At 48.3% G+C, this 18,684-nt stretch overlaps 17 non-coding genes across 17 annotated transcripts; all 17 read left to right on the forward strand.

The window, feature by feature from the left end:
* The first annotated feature begins 226 nt into the window (after window positions 1-226).
* On the forward strand, window positions 227-298 carry TRNAP-UGG (transfer RNA proline (anticodon UGG)). The gene has a single exon. It is a non-coding gene; the product is annotated as a tRNA-Pro (tRNA).
* A 444-nt stretch (window positions 299-742) lies between these two features.
* On the forward strand, window positions 743-815 carry TRNAV-UAC (transfer RNA valine (anticodon UAC)). The gene has a single exon. It is a non-coding gene; the product is annotated as a tRNA-Val (tRNA).
* A 1,521-nt stretch (window positions 816-2,336) lies between these two features.
* On the forward strand, window positions 2,337-2,409 carry TRNAV-AAC (transfer RNA valine (anticodon AAC)). Its single transcript has one exon. It is a non-coding gene; the product is annotated as a tRNA-Val (tRNA).
* Window positions 2,410-3,744: 1,335 nt separating this feature from the next.
* TRNAP-UGG (transfer RNA proline (anticodon UGG)) lies at window positions 3,745-3,816 on the forward strand. Its single transcript has one exon. It is a non-coding gene; the product is annotated as a tRNA-Pro (tRNA).
* A 444-nt stretch (window positions 3,817-4,260) lies between these two features.
* On the forward strand, window positions 4,261-4,333 carry TRNAV-UAC (transfer RNA valine (anticodon UAC)). The gene has a single exon. It is a non-coding gene; the product is annotated as a tRNA-Val (tRNA).
* Window positions 4,334-5,854: 1,521 nt separating this feature from the next.
* TRNAV-AAC (transfer RNA valine (anticodon AAC)) lies at window positions 5,855-5,927 on the forward strand. Its single transcript has one exon. It is a non-coding gene; the product is annotated as a tRNA-Val (tRNA).
* Window positions 5,928-7,263: 1,336 nt separating this feature from the next.
* Window positions 7,264-7,335, forward strand: TRNAP-UGG (transfer RNA proline (anticodon UGG)). The gene has a single exon. It is a non-coding gene; the product is annotated as a tRNA-Pro (tRNA).
* Window positions 7,336-7,779: 444 nt separating this feature from the next.
* On the forward strand, window positions 7,780-7,852 carry TRNAV-UAC (transfer RNA valine (anticodon UAC)). The gene has a single exon. It is a non-coding gene; the product is annotated as a tRNA-Val (tRNA).
* Window positions 7,853-9,373: 1,521 nt separating this feature from the next.
* TRNAV-AAC (transfer RNA valine (anticodon AAC)) lies at window positions 9,374-9,446 on the forward strand. The gene has a single exon. It is a non-coding gene; the product is annotated as a tRNA-Val (tRNA).
* A 1,336-nt stretch (window positions 9,447-10,782) lies between these two features.
* On the forward strand, window positions 10,783-10,854 carry TRNAP-UGG (transfer RNA proline (anticodon UGG)). Its single transcript has one exon. It is a non-coding gene; the product is annotated as a tRNA-Pro (tRNA).
* Window positions 10,855-11,298: 444 nt separating this feature from the next.
* TRNAV-UAC (transfer RNA valine (anticodon UAC)) lies at window positions 11,299-11,371 on the forward strand. Its single transcript has one exon. It is a non-coding gene; the product is annotated as a tRNA-Val (tRNA).
* Window positions 11,372-12,892: 1,521 nt separating this feature from the next.
* On the forward strand, window positions 12,893-12,965 carry TRNAV-AAC (transfer RNA valine (anticodon AAC)). The gene has a single exon. It is a non-coding gene; the product is annotated as a tRNA-Val (tRNA).
* Window positions 12,966-14,301: 1,336 nt separating this feature from the next.
* Window positions 14,302-14,373, forward strand: TRNAP-UGG (transfer RNA proline (anticodon UGG)). Its single transcript has one exon. It is a non-coding gene; the product is annotated as a tRNA-Pro (tRNA).
* A 444-nt stretch (window positions 14,374-14,817) lies between these two features.
* TRNAV-UAC (transfer RNA valine (anticodon UAC)) lies at window positions 14,818-14,890 on the forward strand. Its single transcript has one exon. It is a non-coding gene; the product is annotated as a tRNA-Val (tRNA).
* Window positions 14,891-16,411: 1,521 nt separating this feature from the next.
* On the forward strand, window positions 16,412-16,484 carry TRNAV-AAC (transfer RNA valine (anticodon AAC)). Its single transcript has one exon. It is a non-coding gene; the product is annotated as a tRNA-Val (tRNA).
* Window positions 16,485-17,820: 1,336 nt separating this feature from the next.
* TRNAP-UGG (transfer RNA proline (anticodon UGG)) lies at window positions 17,821-17,892 on the forward strand. The gene has a single exon. It is a non-coding gene; the product is annotated as a tRNA-Pro (tRNA).
* Window positions 17,893-18,336: 444 nt separating this feature from the next.
* TRNAV-UAC (transfer RNA valine (anticodon UAC)) lies at window positions 18,337-18,409 on the forward strand. The gene has a single exon. It is a non-coding gene; the product is annotated as a tRNA-Val (tRNA).
* Window positions 18,410-18,684: the final 275 nt, after the last annotated feature.

The following is an 18,684-nucleotide window of genomic DNA, read 5'->3' on the forward strand; positions in this document are numbered from 1 at the left end:
GCGGAGGCGTACAACTACCAGAAAGGGTCTGCTTTTCTCATCAGCGCCACAGTTCAGCTTGCTAGCATAGGGCTTCTTGACTACCTCTTGCCTTGCTAGAGGCAAAAAAAAAACCCTTGGCACAAAACATCAATTGCTATGGCACGCTTAGAAGGAGAGTCTCCAAGTGGCCCTGCTTTTTCACAAAGACACTTCAGAAGATGTTTGAAAGGCTTTTGCAGCAGCAGGCTCGTTGGTCTAGGGGTATGATTCTCGCTTTGGGTGTGAGAGGTCCCGGGTTCAAATCCCGGACGAGCCCGTGCCTTCATAGGTTCGATCTGTTTTTAAACAGGAGTATTTCTGCTTTCCACTCTTGTAAGATGCCATGGTGGAATGCATTGCATGCTTTCTACTGGTGTCGAGGCAGTTCGGCATGATGAAGGAGTGCGGGATTTCTTTCTAACTGCTTTTTTGTGTTGGAGCAGCACTTCTCGTTGGAACATGAAATGCACAGTGCTTCTCCAAAGTAATTGCAGGGCTGGTTTTGAAATCACCTCTTGGAATGAAAGTGATCCCAGTTCCTTTCTTCCAAAGGAAGAGATCCTGTCAGAAAGGCTCAGCTTTGAGCGTCATGAATATTGTCCCTTAGTCCTTGCATTCCAGTCCAAAGCATAGCCACATAAAGAAAGCAGGTGTGTCTGTTTCCAGTGCAGTGGTTCCAGTCCAATGCATAGCCACATGAAGCAAAGAAGCAGGCATGTCTGTTTCTGTAGTGTAGTGGTTATCACGTTCGCCTTACACGCGAAAGGTCCCTGGTTCGAGGCCAGGCAGAAACAGCAAGTTGCTGTGCTTTATCACATTATTTGCATTTACCACCTCACCTGACAGGTAAATTGAAATTAAAGAGGCTGTGTCTATCCCTCACCATCGTGAGGTACTACGCTCCAAGGGCATCGGTCTCAACTCACCAAGAGAAGACGATACACCTTACGGCAGTCAGTTGCTCCCTTTTTGACCTTTCCATTGAAGCCTGGGCCTACTGTGGTCAAGCCAGCCAAGGAAGGAAGGTATGAGAGCGAAAATGGCTTTCCTACCTTCACCAAGAACATACACCTTGAGCAAAGAAAGGGCCAGACTTACAAGGCCCTATCGCCACCGGCACATCATCTTTAGTGACGCCCCGGTGGCACTATGTACTGTGCCGTATTTACAAGACGCCGTTCAACCACGTTTTGTGGCTTAACACCACCTTGTAAATACGGCCCCTTCACACGCAGCCCTTTCCCTGGAAGGGGCGTGCAATGGGCGTTGCTCTGGGTGGGCCACTGCAACACCATAGCATTTTGATGCTGCTCCAGTTTTACGAGTTTTTGTAAATCTGTGGCAGCGCCAAAATCCAAGCGCCATACAATGGGTGTCGTTATAGTGGAGAAACGAGCAGAAATGTTTTCATTTCTCCTCATTTTTGCTCTTTCTATGTGTGCTGCACGAACATATCGCCACTGAAGATTTCTGTTGTGCAGGAAGGTGTGCCTTCCTGAACAAAAACAATTTCCCCCTCCACGCAGCCATCCTTGTACCATGGCGCAAGGATGGCTGCGTTGGTGCTCGGCAGCTAATTTAGAGCTGGCGCAGAGGGAAGCACAGGGGTGCGCTGTATTCTACTAAATACGGCGCTTCCCTGCATTTTGAAAATGACTGAGTGCGAGGCTGCCAAATTTGGCAGAGCGTCTCACTCAGTCATCCTCTTGTAATTATGGGCCAAAAGGTCTAAAGGATAGAGGCGTTTTATGTCATTTTCGATGACGACCATGGAAATGACTCTAGTCATATTGCAGAAGAGAGAACCATGTGCATTTTCTTGCCTTGCGATGTATTCGCCCACTCTCTGCCCTCAACCCTAGGAGCAGGGTCTGAGCAGTGGTGCTTCTGTGCCCTCGCTCGTTGGTGTCCGGGTCCAAATCCCCAACACACCCTTTTTAGCAGAAAACACACAAATTTTACTCAAAATACACAAAGCTTGAAGATTCCTCATTCCACTCAAAGCATTGTTGTGCAAAATATTTTTAGCCTCAGGAGAAAAAAAGGATCACCATGCCTTGGCTTCCTTCCTGCTTGCTTTCAGTGTGCTCTGTGTGATGCTTTCACAGGCTCTGGTTTCAGGCATTTAGGCATCAGATATTTGTCTCTACCCGCAGCTGTGACTTTTCAGTACATCTGAGTGTACGCTTGCTGGCTGACAACGCTGCAATTTTCACACTTACTCCTCGCTTTGCGAGCAACTGCTGATCAAGTATAGAGGCAATCGGGCAAACATATGAGGGGAATTTTGCTCCTTCAGTCAAGCCCTCATGCTTGTTTCTGTAGTGTAGTGGTTATCACGTTCGCCTAACACGCGAAAGGTCCCCGGTTCGAGACCGGGCAGAAACAATGGGCAGTGTCTGCTTTTGTGTTTGCTCCCTAAAAGCTTAGTCTCACTCAGGGATGGCCTTTAAAAACTTGTGACCTGTGTAAAACTTGTATTACTATTGCAGGCCGGTAAAAAGTTATCTGCATCTTTGCGTAGTCGTGCATGTGCCTGGTTTCTTATTCTGTTTTTTACTTTTTTTTTTCTTGGCCATGTTATATTGTGGGGCCTTTAAACCTGTCACCTTGATAGGAACATTGCAAGCGGCAGCATCGACAAGTGCAGACTGAGGAGTCAGACCTAAACACAGACTCAGCTGTCAGGATGGCCGAGTGGTCTAAGGCGGCAGCCTCAAGAGAGCTTGATCTTCAGTTAAGCTAAGCATCCTGGTTTGCTCATGTAGTTGTGGGTTCATATCGCACTTCTGATAGGTCTATTTTCTGCCCTTAAATCTTCCTCTGCTTGCACAGCCAGCTCCCCACAACACTATCTTTGCAAGCTGCTGTAGCATATGAAAAGAAATCCACCAACCCTCCGGCTGGGCCCTCAATCAGCATTCCATGTATTTCTGGAAGGGGCATCTCAGTCACGCCTTCTGTTAGAGCTGCACCTTATCACTGTAACTACCATGCTGGTTTCTACTTAAGCAGTTGATTCCATCGTTTGAAGTGAGGCTCTCCTGCCACTTTTGGGCAGAGAAGGCACTGCCCCTGCAACAACAACAGGCAGACAAGCTCAACCTGGGTTTCCTGGTTAGGTGGGCGGAGCAGAATGGCAATGGTCCCTCCTTGTGACTTGAAATTAACATGAAGAAGACAGAGAGGCAGCTGGGAGTAGGCAGTACCCATGCACCCCTGAACACTGTCTTGCGATTTTCACCCAATTCTGAAATGAGTCGGGAGGAAAGGAGGTGATTTTCCTATCGAAGGCCATTCTGGGAATTCAGCCACCCCGCGTCTCCCAGGTGAGTGTTTCAGGCCTGTGAGGCACTCATATAAATCTCGCCTGATCGAGCACTGAGCGAGCAATTGTGCTTGAATACAAGAGGCATGCTCCTCTGGCTCAGGCGCAAGAGATGGCAGGCCCTTCAGTGCTTCTGGTCTGGAAGTCTACGGTGCAAGGGCCCAGGTCCTGCGGAGGCGTACAACTACCAGAAAGGGTCTGCTTTTCTCATCAGCGCCACAGTTCAGCTTGCTAGCATAGGGCTTCTTGACTACCTCTTGCCTTGCTAGAGGCAAAAAAAAAACCCTTGGCACAAAACATCAATTGCTATGGCACGCTTAGAAGGAGAGTCTCCAAGTGGCCCTGATTTTCACAAAGACACTTCAGAAGATGTTTGAAAGGCTTTTGCAGCAGCAGGCTCGTTGGTCTAGGGGTATGATTCTCGCTTTGGGTGTGAGAGGTCCCGGGTTCAAATCCCGGACGAGCCCGTGCCTTCATAGGTTCGATCTGTTTTTAAACAGGAGTATTTCTGCTTTCCACTCTTGTAAGATGCCATGGTGGAATGCATTGCATGCTTTCTACTGGTGTCGAGGCAGTTCGGCATGATGAAGGAGTGCGGGATTTCTTTCTAACTGCTTTTTTGTGTTGGAGCAGCACTTCTCGTTGGAACATGAAATGCACAGTGCTTCTCCAAAGTAATTGCAGGGCTGGTTTTGAAATCACCTCTTGGAATGAAAGTGATCCCAGTTCCTTTCTTCCAAAGGAAGAGATCCTGTCAGAAAGGCTCAGCTTTGAGCGTCATGAATATTGTCCCTTAGTCCTTGCATTCCAGTCCAAAGCATAGCCACATAAAGAAAGCAGGTGTGTCTGTTTCCAGTGCAGTGGTTCCAGTCCAATGCATAGCCACATGAAGCAAATAAGCAGGCATGTCTGTTTCTGTAGTGTAGTGGTTATCACGTTCGCCTTACACGCGAAAGGTCCCTGGTTCGAGGCCAGGCAGAAACAGCAAGTTGCTGTGCTTTATCACATTATTTGCATTTACCACCTCACCTGACAGGTAAATTGAAATTAAAGAGGCTGTGTCTATCCCTCACCATCGTGAGGTACTACGCTCCAAGGGCATCGGTCTCAACTCACCAAGAGAAGACGATACACCTTACGGCAGTCAGTTGCTCCCTTTTTGACCTTTCCATTGAAGCCTGGGCCTACTGTGGTCAAGCCAGCCAAGGAAGGAAGGTATGAGAGCGAAAATGGCTTTCCTACCTTCACCAAGAACATACACCTTGAGCAAAGAAAGGGCCAGACTTACAAGGCCCTATCGCCACCGGCACATCATCTTTAGTGACGCCCCGGTGGCACTATGTACTGTGCCGTATTTACAAGACGCCGTTCAACCACGTTTTGTGGCTTAACACCACCTTGTAAATACGGCCCCTTCACACGCAGCCCTTTCCCTGGAAGGGGCGTGCAATGGGCGTTGCTCTGGGTGGGCCACTGCAACACCATAGCATTTTGATGCTGCTCCAGTTTTACGAGTTTTTGTAAATCTGTGGCAGCGCCAAAATCCAAGCGCCATACAATGGGTGTCGTTATAGTGGAGAAACGAGCAGAAATGTTTTCATTTCTCCTCATTTTTGCTCTTTCTATGTGTGCTGCACGAACATATCGCCACTGAAGATTTCTGTTGTGCAGGAAGGTGTGCCTTCCTGAACAAAAACAATTTCCCCCTCCACGCAGCCATCCTTGTACCATGGCGCAAGGATGGCTGCGTTGGTGCTCGGCAGCTAATTTAGAGCTGGCGCAGAGGGAAGCACAGGGGTGCGCTGTATTCTACTAAATACGGCGCTTCCCTGCATTTTGAAAATGACTGAGTGCGAGGCTGCCAAATTTGGCAGAGCGTCTCACTCAGTCATCCTCTTGTAATTATGGGCCAAAAGGTCTAAAGGATAGAGGCGTTTTATGTCATGTTCGATGACGACCATGGAAATGACTCTAGTCATATTGCAGAAGAGAGAACCAGGTGCATTTTCTTGCCTTGCGATGTATTCGCCCACTCTCTGCCCTCAACCCTAGGAGCAGGGTCTGAGCAGTGGTGCTTCTGTGCCCTCGCTCGTTGGTGTCCGGGTCCAAATCCCCAACACACCCTTTTTAGCAGAAAACACACAAATTTTACTCAAAATACACAAAGCTTGAAGATTCCTCATTCCACTCAAAGCATTGTTGTGCAAAATATTTTTAGCCTCAGGAGAAAAAAAGGATCACCATGCCTTGGCTTCCTTCCTGCTTGCTTTCAGTGTGCTCTGTGTGATGCTTTCACAGGCTCTGGTTTCAGGCATTTAGGCATCAGATATTTGTCTCTACCCGCAGCTGTGACTTTTCAGTACATCTGAGTGTACGCTTGCTGGCTGACAACGCTGCAATTTTCACACTTACTCCTCGCTTTGCGAGCAACTGCTGATCAAGTATAGAGGCAATCGGGCAAACATATGAGGGGAATTTTGCTCCTTCAGTCAAGCCCTCATGCTTGTTTCTGTAGTGTAGTGGTTATCACGTTCGCCTAACACGCGAAAGGTCCCCGGTTCGAGACCGGGCAGAAACAATGGGCAGTGTCTGCTTTTGTGTTTGCTCCCTAAAAGCTTAGTCTCACTCAGGGATGGCCTTTAAAAACTTGTGACCTGTGTAAAACTTGTATTACTATTGCAGGCCGGTAAAAAGTTATCTGCATCTTTGCGTAGTCGTGCATGTGCCTGGTTTCTTATTCTGTTTTTTACTTTTTTTTTTCTTGGCCATGTTATATTGTGGGGCCTTTAAACCTGTCACCTTGATAGGAACATTGCAAGCGGCAGCATCGACAAGTGCAGACTGAGGAGTCAGACCTAAACACAGACTCAGCTGTCAGGATGGCCGAGTGGTCTAAGGCGGCAGCCTCAAGAGAGCTTGATCTTCAGTTAAGCTAAGCATCCTGGTTTGCTCATGTAGTTGTGGGTTCATATCGCACTTCTGATAGGTCTATTTTCTGCCCTTAAATCTTCCTCTGCTTGCACAGCCAGCTCCCCACAACACTATCTTTGCAAGCTGCTGTAGCATATGAAAAGAAATCCACCAACCCTCCGGCTGGGCCCTCAATCAGCATTCCATGTATTTCTGGAAGGGGCATCTCAGTCACGCCTTCTGTTAGAGCTGCACCTTATCACTGTAACTACCATGCTGGTTTCTACTTAAGCAGTTGATTCCATCGTTTGAAGTGAGGCTCTCCTGCCACTTTTGGGCAGAGAAGGCACTGCCCCTGCAACAACAACAGGCAGACAAGCTCAACCTGGGTTTCCTGGTTAGGTGGGCGGAGCAGAATGGCAATGGTCCCTCCTTGTGACTTGAAATTAACATGAAGAAGACAGAGAGGCAGCTGGGAGTAGGCAGTACCCATGCACCCCTGAACACTGTCTTGCGATTTTCACCCAATTCTGAAATGAGTCGGGAGGAAAGGAGGTGATTTTCCTATCGAAGGCCATTCTGGGAATTCAGCCACCCCGCGTCTCCCAGGTGAGTGTTTCAGGCCTGTGAGGCACTCATATAAATCTCGCCTGATCGAGCACTGAGCGAGCAATTGTGCTTGAATACAAGAGGCATGCTCCTCTGGCTCAGGCGCAAGAGATGGCAGGCCCTTCAGTGCTTCTGGTCTGGAAGTCTATGGTGCAAGGGCCCAGGTCCTGCGGAGGCGTACAACTACCAGAAAGGGTCTGCTTTTCTCATCAGCGCCACAGTTCAGCTTGCTAGCATAGGGCTTCTTGACTACCTCTTGCCTTGCTAGAGGCAAAAAAAAAACCCTTGGCACAAAACATCAATTGCTATGGCACGCTTAGAAGGAGAGTCTCCAAGTGGCCCTGCTTTTTCACAAAGACACTTCAGAAGATGTTTGAAAGGCTTTTGCAGCAGCAGGCTCGTTGGTCTAGGGGTATGATTCTCGCTTTGGGTGTGAGAGGTCCCGGGTTCAAATCCCGGACGAGCCTGTGCCTTCATAGGTTCGATCTGTTTTTAAACAGGAGTATTTCTGCTTTCCACTCTTGTAAGATGCCATGGTGGAATGCATTGCATGCTTTCTACTGGTGTCGAGGCAGTTCGGCATGATGAAGGAGTGCGGGATTTCTTTCTAACTGCTTTTTTGTGTTGGAGCAGCACTTCTCGTTGGAACATGAAATGCACAGTGCTTCTCCAAAGTAATTGCAGGGCTGGTTTTGAAATCACCTCTTGGAATGAAAGTGATCCCAGTTCCTTTCTTCCAAAGGAAGAGATCCTGTCAGAAAGGCTCAGCTTTGAGCGTCATGAATATTGTCCCTTAGTCCTTGCATTCCAGTCCAAAGCATAGCCACATAAAGAAAGCAGGTGTGTCTGTTTCCAGTGCAGTGGTTCCAGTCCAATGCATAGCCACATGAAGCAAATAAGCAGGCATGTCTGTTTCTGTAGTGTAGTGGTTATCACGTTCGCCTTACACGCGAAAGGTCCCTGGTTCGAGGCCAGGCAGAAACAGCAAGTTGCTGTGCTTTATCACATTATTTGCATTTACCACCTCACCTGACAGGTAAATTGAAATTAAAGAGGCTGTGTCTATCCCTCACCATCGTGAGGTACTACGCTCCAAGGGCATCGGTCTCAACTCACCAAGAGAAGACGATACACCTTACGGCAGTCAGTTGCTCCCTTTTTGACCTTTCCATTGAAGCCTGGGCCTACTGTGGTCAAGCCAGCCAAGGAAGGAAGGTATGAGAGCGAAAATGGCTTTCCTACCTTCACCAAGAACATACACCTTGAGCAAAGAAAGGGCCAGACTTACAAGGCCCTATCGCCACCGGCACATCATCTTTAGTGACGCCCCGGTGGCACTATGTACTGTGCCGTATTTACAAGACGCCGTTCAACCACGTTTTGTGGCTTAACACCACCTTGTAAATACGGCCCCTTCACACGCAGCCCTTTCCCTGGAAGGGGCGTGCAATGGGCGTTGCTCTGGGTGGGCCACTGCAACACCATAGCATTTTGATGCTGCTCCAGTTTTACGAGTTTTTGTAAATCTGTGGCAGCGCCAAAATCCAAGCGCCATACAATGGGTGTCGTTATAGTGGAGAAACGAGCAGAAATGTTTTCATTTCTCCTCATTTTTGCTCTTTCTATGTGTGCTGCACGAACATATCGCCACTGAAGATTTCTGTTGTGCAGGAAGGTGTGCCTTCCTGAACAAAAACAATTTCCCCCTCCACGCAGCCATCCTTGTACCATGGCGCAAGGATGGCTGCGTTGGTGCTCGGCAGCTAATTTAGAGCTGGCGCAGAGGGAAGCACAGGGGTGCGCTGTATTCTACTAAATACGGCGCTTCCCTGCATTTTGAAAATGACTGAGTGCGAGGCTGCCAAATTTGGCAGAGCGTCTCACTCAGTCATCCTCTTGTAATTATGGGCCAAAAGGTCTAAAGGATAGAGGCGTTTTATGTCATGTTCGATGACGACCATGGAAATGACTCTAGTCATATTGCAGAAGAGAGAACCATGTGCATTTTCTTGCCTTGCGATGTATTCGCCCACTCTCTGCCCTCAACCCTAGGAGCAGGGTCTGAGCAGTGGTGCTTCTGTGCCCTCGCTCGTTGGTGTCCGGGTCCAAATCCCCAACACACCCTTTTTAGCAGAAAACACACAAATTTTACTCAAAATACACAAAGCTTGAAGATTCCTCATTCCACTCAAAGCATTGTTGTGCAAAATATTTTTAGCCTCAGGAGAAAAAAAGGATCACCATGCCTTGGCTTCCTTCCTGCTTGCTTTCAGTGTGCTCTGTGTGATGCTTTCACAGGCTCTGGTTTCAGGCATTTAGGCATCAGATATTTGTCTCTACCCGCAGCTGTGACTTTTCAGTACATCTGAGTGTACGCTTGCTGGCTGACAACGCTGCAATTTTCACACTTACTCCTCGCTTTGCGAGCAACTGCTGATCAAGTATAGAGGCAATCGGGCAAACATATGAGGGGAATTTTGCTCCTTCAGTCAAGCCCTCATGCTTGTTTCTGTAGTGTAGTGGTTATCACGTTCGCCTAACACGCGAAAGGTCCCCGGTTCGAGACCGGGCACAAACAATGGGCAGTGTCTGCTTTTGTGTTTGCTCCCTAAAAGCTTAGTCTCACTCAGGGATGGCCTTTAAAAACTTGTGACCTGTGTAAAACTTGTATTACTATTGCAGGCCGGTAAAAAGTTATCTGCATCTTTGCGTAGTCGTGCATGTGCCTGGTTTCTTATTCTGTTTTTTACTTTTTTTTTTCTTGGCCATGTTATATTGTGGGGCCTTTAAACCTGTCACCTTGATAGGAACATTGCAAGCGGCAGCATCGACAAGTGCAGACTGAGGAGTCAGACCTAAACACAGACTCAGCTGTCAGGATGGCCGAGTGGTCTAAGGCGGCAGCCTCAAGAGAGCTTGATCTTCAGTTAAGCTAAGCATCCTGGTTTGCTCATGTAGTTGTGGGTTCATATCGCACTTCTGATAGGTCTATTTTCTGCCCTTAAATCTTCCTCTGCTTGCACAGCCAGCTCCCCACAACACTATCTTTGCAAGCTGCTGTAGCATATGAAAAGAAATCCACCAACCCTCCGGCTGGGCCCTCAATCAGCATTCCATGTATTTCTGGAAGGGGCATCTCAGTCACGCCTTCTGTTAGAGCTGCACCTTATCACTGTAACTACCATGCTGGTTTCTACTTAAGCAGTTGATTCCATCGTTTGAAGTGAGGCTCTCCTGCCACTTTTGGGCAGAGAAGGCACTGCCCCTGCAACAACAACAGGCAGACAAGCTCAACCTGGGTTTCCTGGTTAGGTGGGCGGAGCAGAATGGCAATGGTCCCTCCTTGTGACTTGAAATTAACATGAAGAAGACAGAGAGGCAGCTGGGAGTAGGCAGTACCCATGCACCCCTGAACACTGTCTTGCGATTTTCACCCAATTCTGAAATGTGTCGGGAGGAAAGGAGGTGATTTTCCTATCGAAGGCCATTCTGGGAATTCAGCCACCCCGCGTCTCCCAGGTGAGTGTTTCAGGCCTGTGAGGCACTCATATAAATCTCGCCTGATCGAGCACTGAGCGAGCAATTGTGCTTGAATACAAGAGGCATGCTCCTCTGGCTCAGGCGCAAGAGATGGCAGGCCCTTCAGTGCTTCTGGTCTGGAAGTCTACGGTGCAAGGGCCCAGGTCCTGCGGAGGCGTACAACTACCAGAAAGGGTCTGCTTTTCTCATCAGCGCCACAGTTCAGCTTGCTAGCATAGGGCTTCTTGACTACCTCTTGCCTTGCTAGAGGCAAAAAAAAAACCCTTGGCACAAAACATCAATTGCTATGGCACGCTTAGAAGGAGAGTCTCCAAGTGGCCCTGCTTTTTCACAAAGACACTTCAGAAGATGTTTGAAAGGCTTTTGCAGCAGCAGGCTCGTTGGTCTAGGGGTATGATTCTCGCTTTGGGTGTGAGAGGTCCCGGGTTCAAATCCCGGACGAGCCCGTGCCTTCATAGGTTCGATCTGTTTTTAAACAGGAGTATTTCTGCTTTCCACTCTTGTAAGATGCCATGGTGGAATGCATTGCATGCTTTCTACTGGTGTCGAGGCAGTTCGGCATGATGAAGGAGTGCGGGATTTCTTTCTAACTGCTTTTTTGTGTTGGAGCAGCACTTCTCGTTGGAACATGAAATGCACAGTGCTTCTCCAAAGTAATTGCAGGGCTGGTTTTGAAATCACCTCTTGGAATGAAAGTGATCCCAGTTCCTTTCTTCCAAAGGAAGAGATCCTGTCAGAAAGGCTCAGCTTTGAGCGTCATGAATATTGTCCCTTAGTCCTTGCATTCCAGTCCAAAGCATAGCCACATAAAGAAAGCAGGTGTGTCTGTTTCCAGTGCAGTGGTTCCAGTCCAATGCATAGCCACATGAAGCAAATAAGCAGGCATGTCTGTTTCTGTAGTGTAGTGGTTATCACGTTCGCCTTACACGCGAAAGGTCCCTGGTTCGAGGCCAGGCAGAAACAGCAAGTTGCTGTGCTTTATCACATTATTTGCATTTACCACCTCACCTGACAGGTAAATTGAAATTAAAGAGGCTGTGTCTATCCCTCACCATCGTGAGGTACTACGCTCCAAGGGCATCGGTCTCAACTCACCAAGAGAAGACGATACACCTTACGGCAGTCAGTTGCTCCCTTTTTGACCTTTCCATTGAAGCCTGGGCCTACTGTGGTCAAGCCAGCCAAGGAAGGAAGGTATGAGAGCGAAAATGGCTTTCCTACCTTCACCAAGAACATACACCTTGAGCAAAGAAAGGGCCAGACTTACAAGGCCCTATCGCCACCGGCACATCATCTTTAGTGACGCCCCGGTGGCACTATGTACTGTGCCGTATTTACAAGACGCCGTTCAACCACGTTTTGTGGCTTAACACCACCTTGTAAATACGGCCCCTTCACACGCAGCCCTTTCCCTGGAAGGGGCGTGCAATGGGCGTTGCTCTGGGTGGGCCACTGCAACACCATAGCATTTTGATGCTGCTCCAGTTTTACGAGTTTTTGTAAATCTGTGGCAGCGCCAAAATCCAAGCGCCATACAATGGGTGTCGTTATAGTGGAGAAACGAGCAGAAATGTTTTCATTTCTCCTCATTTTTGCTCTTTCTATGTGTGCTGCACGAACATATCGCCACTGAAGATTTCTGTTGTGCAGGAAGGTGTGCCTTCCTGAACAAAAACAATTTCCCCCTCCACGCAGCCATCCTTGTACCATGGCGCAAGGATGGCTGCGTTGGTGCTCGGCAGCTAATTTAGAGCTGGCGCAGAGGGAAGCACAGGGGTGCGCTGTATTCTACTAAATACGGCGCTTCCCTGCATTTTGAAAATGACTGAGTGCGAGGCTGCCAAATTTGGCAGAGCGTCTCACTCAGTCATCCTCTTGTAATTATGGGCCAAAAGGTCTAAAGGATAGAGGCGTTTTATGTCATGTTCGATGACGACCATGGAAATGACTCTAGTCATATTGCAGAAGAGAGAACCATGTGCATTTTCTTGCCTTGCGATGTATTCGCCCACTCTCTGCCCTCAACCCTAGGAGCAGGGTCTGAGCAGTGGTGCTTCTGTGCCCTCGCTCGTTGGTGTCCGGGTCCAAATCCCCAACACACCCTTTTTAGCAGAAAACACACAAATTTTACTCAAAATACACAAAGCTTGAAGATTCCTCATTCCACTCAAAGCATTGTTGTGCAAAATATTTTTAGCCTCAGGAGAAAAAAAGGATCACCATGCCTTGGCTTCCTTCCTGCTTGCTTTCAGTGTGCTCTGTGTGATGCTTTCACAGGCTCTGGTTTCAGGCATTTAGGCATCAGATATTTGTCTCTACCCGCAGCTGTGACTTTTCAGTACATCTGAGTGTACGCTTGCTGGCTGACAACGCTGCAATTTTCACACTTACTCCTCGCTTTGCGAGCAACTGCTGATCAAGTATAGAGGCAATCGGGCAAACATATGAGGGGAATTTTGCTCCTTCAGTCAAGCCCTCATGCTTGTTTCTGTAGTGTAGTGGTTATCACGTTCGCCTAACACGCGAAAGGTCCCCGGTTCGAGACCGGGCAGAAACAATGGGCAGTGTCTGCTTTTGTGTTTGCTCCCTAAAAGCTTAGTCTCACTCAGGGATGGCCTTTAAAAACTTGTGACCTGTGTAAAACTTGTATTACTATTGCAGGCCGGTAAAAAGTTATCTGCATCTTTGCGTAGTCGTGCATGTGCCTGGTTTCTTATTCTGTTTTTTACTTTTTTTTTTCTTGGCCATGTTATATTGTGGGGCCTTTAAACCTGTCACCTTGATAGGAACATTGCAAGCGGCAGCATCGACAAGTGCAGACTGAGGAGTCAGACCTAAACACAGACTCAGCTGTCAGGATGGCCGAGTGGTCTAAGGCGGCAGCCTCAAGAGAGCTTGATCTTCAGTTAAGCTAAGCATCCTGGTTTGCTCATGTAGTTGTGGGTTCATATCGCACTTCTGATAGGTCTATTTTCTGCCCTTAAATCTTCCTCTGCTTGCACAGCCAGCTCCCCACAACACTATCTTTGCAAGCTGCTGTAGCATATGAAAAGAAATCCACCAACCCTCCGGCTGGGCCCTCAATCAGCATTCCATGTATTTCTGGAAGGGGCATCTCAGTCACGCCTTCTGTTAGAGCTGCACCTTATCACTGTAACTACCATGCTGGTTTCTACTTAAGCAGTTGATTCCATCGTTTGAAGTGAGGCTCTCCTGCCACTTTTGGGCAGAGAAGGCACTGCCCCTGCAACAACAACAGGCAGACAAGCTCAACCTGGGTTTCCTGGTTAGGTGGGCGGAGCAGAATGGCAATGGTCCCTCCTTGTGACTTGAAATTAACATGAAGAAGACAGAGAGGCAGCTGGGAGTAGGCAGTACCCATGCACCCCTGAACACTGTCTTGCGATTTTCACTCAATTCTGAAATGAGTCGGGAGGAAAGGAGGTGATTTTCCTATCGAAGGCCATTCTGGGAATTCAGCCACCCCGCGTCTCCCAGGTGAGTGTTTCAGGCCTGTGAGGCACTCATATAAATCTCGCCTGATCGAGCACTGAGCGAGCAATTGTGCTTGAATACAAGAGGCATGCTCCTCTGGCTCAGGCGCAAGAGATGGCAGGCCCTTCAGTGCTTCTGGTCTGGAAGTCTACGGTGCAAGGGCCCAGGTCCTGCGGAGGCGTACAACTACCAGAAAGGGTCTGCTTTTCTCATCAGCGCCACAGTTCAGCTTGCTAGCATAGGGCTTCTTGACTACCTCTTGCCTTGCTAGAGGCAAAAAAAAAACCCTTGGCACAAAACATCAATTGCTATGGCACGCTTAGAAGGAGAGTCTCCAAGTGGCCCTGCTTTTTCACAAAGACACTTCAGAAGATGTTTGAAAGGCTTTTGCAGCAGCAGGCTCGTTGGTCTAGGGGTATGATTCTCGCTTTGGGTGTGAGAGGTCCCGGGTTCAAATCCCGGACGAGCCCGTGCCTTCATAGGTTCGATCTGTTTTTAAACAGGAGTATTTCTGCTTTCCACTCTTGTAAGATGCCATGGTGGAATGCATTGCATGCTTTCTACTGGTGTCGAGGCAGTTCGGCATGATGAAGGAGTGCGGGATTTCTTTCTAACTGCTTTTTTGTGTTGGAGCAGCACTTCTCGTTGGAACATGAAATGCACAGTGCTTCTCCAAAGTAATTGCAGGGCTGGTTTTGAAATCACCTCTTGGAATGAAAGTGATCCCAGTTCCTTTCTTCCAAAGGAAGAGATCCTGTCAGAAAGGCTCAGCTTTGAGCGTCATGAATATTGTCCCTTAGTCCTTGCATTCCAGTCCAAAGCATAGCCACATAAAGAAAGCAGGTGTGTCTGTTTCCAGTGCAGTGGTTCCAGTCCAATGCATAGCCACATGAAGCAAAGAAGCAGGCATGTCTGTTTCTGTAGTGTAGTGGTTATCACGTTCGCCTTACACGCGAAAGGTCCCTGGTTCGAGGCCAGGCAGAAACAGCAAGTTGCTGTGCTTTATCACATTATTTGCATTTACCACCTCACCTGACAGGTAAATTGAAATTAAAGAGGCTGTGTCTATCCCTCACCATCGTGAGGTACTACGCTCCAAGGGCATCGGTCTCAACTCACCAAGAGAAGACGATACACCTTACGGCAGTCAGTTGCTCCCTTTTTGACCTTTCCATTGAAGCCTGGGCCTACTGTGGTCAAGCCAGCCAAGGAAGGAAGGTATGAGAGCGAAAATGGCTTTCCTACCTTCACCAAGAACATACACCTTGAGCAAAGAAAGGGCCAGACTTACAAGGCCCTATCGCCACCGGCACATCATCTTTAGTGACGCCCCGGTGGCACTATGTACTGTGCCGTATTTACAAGACGCCGTTCAACCACGTTTTGTGGCTTAACACCACCTTGTAAATACGGCCCCTTCACACGCAGCCCTTTCCCTGGAAGGGGCGTGCAATGGGCGTTGCTCTGGGTGGGCCACTGCAACACCATAGCATTTTGATGCTGCTCCAGTTTTACGAGTTTTTGTAAATCTGTGGCAGCGCCAAAATCCAAGCGCCATACAATGGGTGTCGTTATAGTGGAGAAACGAGCAGAAATGTTTTCATTTCTCCTCATTTTTGCTCTTTCTATGTGTGCTGCACGAACATATCGCCACTGAAGATTTCTGTTGTGCAGGAAGGTGTGCCTTCCTGAACAAAAACAATTTCCCCCTCCACGCAGCCATCCTTGTACCATGGCGCAAGGATGGCTGCGTTGGTGCTCGGCAGCTAATTTAGAGCTGGCGCAGAGGGAAGCACAGGGGTGCGCTGTATTCTACTAAATACGGCGCTTCCCTGCATTTTGAAAATGACTGAGTGCGAGGCTGCCAAATTTGGCAGAGCGTCTCACTCAGTCATCCTCTTGTAATTATGGGCCAAAAGGTCTAAAGGATAGAGGCGTTTTATGTCATTTTCGATGACGACCATGGAAATGACTCTAGTCATATTGCAGAAGAGAGAACCATGTGCATTTTCTTGCCTTGCGATGTATTCGCCCACTCTCTGCCCTCAACCCTAGGAGCAGGGTCTGAGCAGTGGTGCTTCTGTGCCCTCGCTCGTTGGTGTCCGGGTCCAAATCCCCAACACACCCTTTTTAGCAGAAAACACACAAATTTTACTCAAAATACACAAAGCTTGAAGATTCCTCATTCCACTCAAAGCATTGTTGTGCAAAATATTTTTAGCCTCAGGAGAAAAAAAGGATCACCATGCCTTGGCTTCCTTCCTGCTTGCTTTCAGTGTGCTCTGTGTGATGCTTTCACAGGCTCTGGTTTCAGGCATTTAGGCATCAGATATTTGTCTCTACCCGCAGCTGTGACTTTTCAGTACATCTGAGTGTACGCTTGCTGGCTGACAACGCTGCAATTTTCACACTTACTCCTCGCTTTGCGAGCAACTGCTGATCAAGTATAGAGGCAATCGGGCAAACATATGAGGGGAATTTTGCTCCTTCAGTCAAGCCCTCATGCTTGTTTCTGTAGTGTAGTGGTTATCACGTTCGCCTAACACGCGAAAGGTCCCCGGTTCGAGACCGGGCAGAAACAATGGGCAGTGTCTGCTTTTGTGTTTGCTCCCTAAAAGCTTAGTCTCACTCAGGGATGGCCTTTAAAAACTTGTGACCTGTGTAAAACTTGTATTACTATTGCAGGCCGGTAAAAAGTTATCTGCATCTTTGCGTAGTCGTGCATGTGCCTGGTTTCTTATTCTGTTTTTTACTTTTTTTTTTCTTGGCCATGTTATATTGTGGGGCCTTTAAACCTGTCACCTTGATAGGAACATTGCAAGCGGCAGCATCGACAAGTGCAGACTGAGGAGTCAGACCTAAACACAGACTCAGCTGTCAGGATGGCCGAGTGGTCTAAGGCGGCAGCCTCAAGAGAGCTTGATCTTCAGTTAAGCTAAGCATCCTGGTTTGCTCATGTAGTTGTGGGTTCATATCGCACTTCTGATAGGTCTATTTTCTGCCCTTAAATCTTCCTCTGCTTGCACAGCCAGCTCCCCACAACACTATCTTTGCAAGCTGCTGTAGCATATGAAAAGAAATCCACCAACCCTCCGGCTGGGCCCTCAATCAGCATTCCATGTATTTCTGGAAGGGGCATCTCAGTCACGCCTTCTGTTAGAGCTGCACCTTATCACTGTAACTACCATGCTGGTTTCTACTTAAGCAGTTGATTCCATCGTTTGAAGTGAGGCTCTCCTGCCACTTTTGGGCAGAGAAGGCACTGCCCCTGCAACAACAACAGGCAGACAAGCTCAACCTGGGTTTCCTGGTTAGGTGGGCGGAGCAGAATGGCAATGGTCCCTCCTTGTGACTTGAAATTAACATGAAGAAGACAGAGAGGCAGCTGGGAGTAGGCAGTACCCATGCACCCCTGAACACTGTCTTGCGATTTTCACCCAATTCTGAAATGAGTCGGGAGGAAAGGAGGTGATTTTCCTATCGAAGGCCATTCTGGGAATTCAGCCACCCCGCGTCTCCCAGGTGAGTGTTTCAGGCCTGTGAGGCACTCATATAAATCTCGCCTGATCGAGCACTGAGCGAGCAATTGTGCTTGAATACAAGAGGCATGCTCCTCTGGCTCAGGCGCAAGAGATGGCAGGCCCTTCAGTGCTTCTGGTCTGGAAGTCTACGGTGCAAGGGCCCAGGTCCTGCGGAGGCGTACAACTACCAGAAAGGGTCTGCTTTTCTCATCAGCGCCACAGTTCAGCTTGCTAGCATAGGGCTTCTTGACTACCTCTTGCCTTGCTAGAGGCAAAAAAAAAACCCTTGGCACAAAACATCAATTGCTATGGCACGCTTAGAAGGAGAGTCTCCAAGTGGCCCTGCTTTTTCACAAAGACACTTCAGAAGATGTTTGAAAGGCTTTTGCAGCAGCAGGCTCGTTGGTCTAGGGGTATGATTCTCGCTTTGGGTGTGAGAGGTCCCGGGTTCAAATCCCGGACGAGCCCGTGCCTTCATAGGTTCGATCTGTTTTTAAACAGGAGTATTTCTGCTTTCCACTCTTGTAAGATGCCATGGTGGAATGCATTGCATGCTTTCTACTGGTGTCGAGGCAGTTCGGCATGATGAAGGAGTGCGGGATTTCTTTCTAACTGCTTTTTTGTGTTGGAGCAGCACTTCTCGTTGGAACATGAAATGCACAGTGCTTCTCCAAAGTAATTGCAGGGCTGGTTTTGAAATCACCTCTTGGAATGAAAGTGATCCCAGTTCCTTTCTTCCAAAGGAAGAGATCCTGTCAGAAAGGCTCAGCTTTGAGCGTCATGAATATTGTCCCTTAGTCCTTGCATTCCAGTCCAAAGCATAGCCACATAAAGAAAGCAGGTGTGTCTGTTTCCAGTGCAGTGGTTCCAGTCCAATGCATAGCCACATGAAGCAAATAAGCAGGCATGTCTGTTTCTGTAGTGTAGTGGTTATCACGTTCGCCTTACACGCGAAAGGTCCCTGGTTCGAGGCCAGGCAGAAACAGCAAGTTGCTGTGCTTTATCACATTATTTGCATTTACCACCTCACCTGACAGGTAAATTGAAATTAAAGAGGCTGTGTCTATCCCTCACCATCGTGAGGTACTACGCTCCAAGGGCATCGGTCTCAACTCACCAAGAGAAGACGATACACCTTACGGCAGTCAGATGCTCCCTGTTTGACCTTTCCATTGAAGCCTGGGCCTACTGTGGTCAAGCCAGCCAAGGAAGGAAGGTATGAGAGCGAAAATGGCTTTCCTACCTTCACCAAGAACATAC

The sequence above is a fragment of the Pleurodeles waltl genome, chromosome 10 (assembly GCF_031143425.1).
Source record: "Pleurodeles waltl isolate 20211129_DDA chromosome 10, aPleWal1.hap1.20221129, whole genome shotgun sequence".
NCBI classification, from domain to species: Eukaryota; Metazoa; Chordata; class Amphibia; order Caudata; family Salamandridae; genus Pleurodeles; species Pleurodeles waltl.